Source organism: Primulina eburnea, chromosome 17, assembly GCF_022965805.1.
Source record: "Primulina eburnea isolate SZY01 chromosome 17, ASM2296580v1, whole genome shotgun sequence".
Taxonomy (NCBI): Eukaryota; Viridiplantae; Streptophyta; class Magnoliopsida; order Lamiales; family Gesneriaceae; genus Primulina; species Primulina eburnea.
In genome coordinates, this window is record NC_133117.1 from 3,527,342 (window position 1) to 3,531,985 (window position 4,644).

At 32.8% G+C, this 4,644-nt stretch overlaps 1 long non-coding RNA gene across 2 annotated transcripts; it reads left to right on the plus strand.

The window, feature by feature from the left end:
* Positions 1 to 1,407: 1,407 nt before the first annotated feature.
* On the plus strand, positions 1,408 to 3,184 carry LOC140818485 (uncharacterized). 2 transcript variants are annotated; one of them, XR_012114993.1, is made up of 4 exons: positions 1,408 to 1,539; positions 1,821 to 1,962; positions 2,053 to 2,249; positions 3,071 to 3,184. It is a non-coding gene; the product is annotated as an uncharacterized lncRNA (long non-coding RNA). The 2 variants fall into 2 exon arrangements; XR_012114992.1 differs by lacking the exon at positions 1,408 to 1,539 and having other exon boundaries at positions 1,697 to 1,962.
* Positions 3,185 to 4,644: the final 1,460 nt, after the last annotated feature.

A 4,644-nucleotide genomic window follows, 5' to 3' on the forward strand; every position in this document is an offset into this window, starting at 1 on the left:
TGATTTCCGATTTTAACAAAAGTTTGAACACCCCTTTCATGAGACACACTTAAAACTTAATGGAATAATGAAAAATATATTAAGTTTAGATGTTAATATGATATGTGTAATGAACTGAATCGAGCTGAATACAATGAAAAGTTAATGGCTCGAATTCGGATTGTAATACATATAATTAGGCTCGAGCTCGATTCAAAGTTCGAAAAATGTAAGATTTTTTGCTCTATTCGAATCATTAAATGCTTGAAATTTATTTATTTAATATATACTAATAAGATATCAAAGCTCGCGATCGGCTCGAGAACTATATATAGACCAAAATAATTTGAGCTTAAGTTAAGTTGAATTCAAATTAAATATTTTCTGAGTCGGTCCAAAAAGCTCATGAATAGGCTCAGCTCGTTTACATTCCTTGATATTAAAAAACAAAAGCTATTCGGCTACGCACAAATGCCAATGATAATGAGTAGAAAAATTCATTATAAGAATATGATATAAACTTGTAGCCCTAGAACTAAATTTTGTTACCAAACTATGAAGAACCCCAAGCCATCATAAACTAACTGTAATCTGAGTATGGTTTTGGTTCTCGAAGCTGTTCTCATGAGTGCTCCTCCAATCAATATTCTTCGGCTGGTATCTCTCCTTCACTCTTAAATGGTTTCATTCTACGTACGTGTGGTATTATGAACATCAATTGCAAGCATTAAAATGGACACAATTATACATTCTTCCTTTTAATAAAAAAAATAGATAGAATCTACTTAACTAACTTTGTAACATATCAATATCTATTGCATTCTCATGTTCTAATTATATTCAAAGTTATTAAAATAGTTATGTATTTTTACCCATAATTTTGAATTTATAAAAATATAGGTTAGGTTGTTTATAGGGTTTAATCATATTTACGAATATATAATATTAAAAAAAACAATCCAGTTTAAAAAAATTGTAAGGAAAACAAAGTACATTTCATAGCTTTATTTTATTTTATTTTTATAAATTTAATCCAATTAAAATATTTATGCAAACAAACACATAAAATCCATTTATCTATTACTATATATAAACAACCACATAAAATACATTAATCTATTACTATATATAAACGAGAGCTTTTTTTAGAAAAATAACTTTTGATCAAGTCATTTTCCTATTCCAAATTGCTATTTCATGAAATTTTTTAATTTTATTTAGTTTACCATTTGTTTGATGTATTATGATAATATGGCAAACGGTTTATACATATTGCTATAATTAAATTTTAAAATAATTTTTTTTTCGGTCTAATCACTAATCGAAATAATGAAATTGTGAATTATAATACAAATGATTTTCATTGACTTTTTAAAATTTGTTTTAATGATAATGATTAAAAATTTCATAATAATAATATGATATATACTTGTAGCCCTAGAACTGAAATTTAGTTACCAAACTGCGAATACCTCGAAGCCATCCAAAACTAGCTGTAATCTGAGTATGGTTCTCGAAGCTGCTCTCATGAGTACTCCTCCGATCAATATTCTTCAGATGGTATCTCTCTTTCACTCTTAAGTGGTTTCATTCTATGTGTGGTATTCTTAACACCAATTGCAAGCATTAATAGTCTTGGTCATGTCGGTGACTTTTCTGTTAATTGTTATAAATATTGCAATCATGAATCTTAAGTCAATTCGTATAAAAAATTTTGATGGTATGTTCAATAGAAAAAGTAAAACTCAAGAATTAAAAGGTGAATTCAATTCCTATAAGAAATGTAAGAAGAAGCAGCATGTGGCACAACTTCGTCTCTTAGTCTTATATGTGCAAAATAGGATAGAAGAGCCATGGAAGAGGATTCCATCCGTAATTGCTGTATTCATTGCGGAAGCTTCTTTGGTGCTCTTGGACCCATCACATGACAATTATTCAACCATAAGCAAGTTTCTTATGAATTCTGCTCGTGTAAATATGAGGGTATGTTGGATCACGATTCTGTGTTCTATTAATTTGTTTTTGTAGAACAATATTCTAATGTTTGTCTGCTTTGTGCTTTAACCATGACAGACTATACCTTTGTTTGAGAATCTTTTCTGGAGTAGCTATGTTAGTTTCAGAAATGACAGGGTGTGGATTCTTAGACTGTTGTATGCGTGATTGAATGTGGAAGAAGATGCTCAAATATATATTCAAAACTCCATTTTTGAGAAGATTTTTATTCTTCTCCTCTTTCAGATAATGATTCCCAGGAACTTATTATCCAGGTGAGCATGGTTAAATCTATTTAATTTATCTTTATACTGTGAGCACATGAATTGTATTTAAAAGGCATTTTTTTGTTTCTTTCTGGTGCGACCTCTCAATTTAAGTTGGTGTTTTATCACTTCTATCAGAAATAATGGACAATTTGATGGCAGCTTGTGAGTCATTGTGGCCAGCAAAACAATTTATAATGAATTTATCCAATTCTTTGAATGTTTGAAGAAAGCTTCGCAAAATAAAGATTTCAGAATTACATGTGGGAGGGCATACACCGAACCATAATCTATTAAATGATATTTTCTGGGTAAAGCCTTAATTTCAGTGATACGCACATCCAAATTAACCCCATGAATGGGGTGGAACTTCAGATATATCAATGAGATTAGTTTTTCTGACCTTCCCATAAATGTTTTTTTGATGTTCCTAAAGACATCTCTAGCATCATTAGGTTATGTTTGCTTTATTTTTGGATGTAATACTGTGAGGGCAGAAATCTCGGTTTTTTACTCTATTATTTGAACCATGTCTTGACTGGCGCCAAAATGCTTGCCTGTCTGAGCACCTTCTTTGAGCAGTCCAAATTTAAATATACCCCTTGCATCTTTGTTGAAGGAAACAATTTATTCACTCGCCTTTTAATATCAAGTACCAATTGTTTTTCAACTCTATACTGTGAACATTTGCTGTTCATTTTCTGCTTTTGATTATTTACTGTCTCTCAGTTTCACCTGTTTAGAAAAATTTTGTTGTCTGGTTCTGTGATTTTCGCTGACACACAACTCACAGTGAAGAGCTATATCCAAGTTAATCTTTTATTGTACAGATATTGAGGAAGGCGGTAAAACCACACAAGTTGGCCCGGAATTTCGTGATAGAAATTTTAGTGGAAATGAAAACGTGTGTATTGAAGAGGTGATTACAAAGCAAAAGAAAATAAGAAAAACATATGAAAGTACTATAAATTTGGAAAATTTTCAATTATTATATTTGTACTTTGGGGTTAATGTACTTTGGCCAGTACGAAAAAAGGTTGTTCCTTAAGTTGACGATATGCATTTGAGTTTGGTAGAAGATTTGGATTTGTTTAACAAATATCCTTGGAGAACGCTAAACTATAAGGAAGTGCTTAAGAGTTTAAAGCGATATTTAATTGTTATCAAAGCAAAAGAAAAATATTATGGAATATGGAGCCCTTAATTTGAATGGATTTTTTCATTCATTGCAAGTAATTAAGATATTTTATTTGTTTTTTTTTTTAGTCAATATATTTAATACTAACTGTTAGAGTAGATTCCATGTAAGCCAATGGTTGGCTAGGGAATTTATTGACTCATGTGTAATAAAAAATCTTTATTTATGGTTTCATTTTGCTTTATCTGTATATTCATGCAATCAGCATAGATAAAGTCCTTGATTATACTTTAATACAAATGAATCATTCGATGATTAAACTCATTTGTAAACACTGTGTATTCTAAATTCGTTCTTAGTCGATTCAGCTACATAAAATAAGGATAAGGTCGGTTGTGCTTGAGACTAGCATCTGTAATGTTGTGTATTGTGTTTCATGGTAAGGGCATAGAGATATCCACTGATGCAGATGGGTAATCATACGATGATTGTACTGAACAACCTTCTCTCGGACTTTCCAAGTGGTTATCATTCATCGAGAGGAAATGTAAGGCCCGAGAATTTTATCCTATTAATCTGAAATGATTTGGGAATATTTGATATGATTATAGACGGAAAGGATCGGACCGGGAAAGACGAGAAAATGCATGAAAATGTGCGAGGAACAGTAGCCTCGCGCATATGCGCGGCACAGATACGCGCATATGCGCAACGGGGGCAGAGAACCTCGCGCATATGCGCGACACGATGCGCGAGGTAACCCGAGAGTTGTGAAGAACTTTGAGGGACCTCGCGCATATGCGCCGATTGAGGGCGCGCATATGAGCGAGGCGTTGTGCATACTACGCGCCGAGACATAGTGTCTCGCGCATATGCGCCAATAGTGGTCGCGCATATGCGCGAGACGTGCAGCACAAAGAAGCAGCCACCTAGCCTTCACATGCATGATATATATAACAAAATCGAAAATATATCATTCAGAATTCAGAAAAACGAAATAGGCCGAGGAAAGTTTGCCAGAAATCCTTACGCCTTTTGTGAAAGATCTGTCCGTCTGATTTTGAATCTGACTGCGGTACTGAGTTCCTATCGACGTAGGCTACAACTGAACGTAAGTTTTACTACGTTTCGATATGTTTTGAAATTATGGTATTGTCAGAATCTGATATGATTCATATATGATGTTCTTGGCATGTTAGACATCGTATAATCGAAACCGGACTGAAGAACAAATACCATATGAAATTGTTATGATTTTCGGAGTAG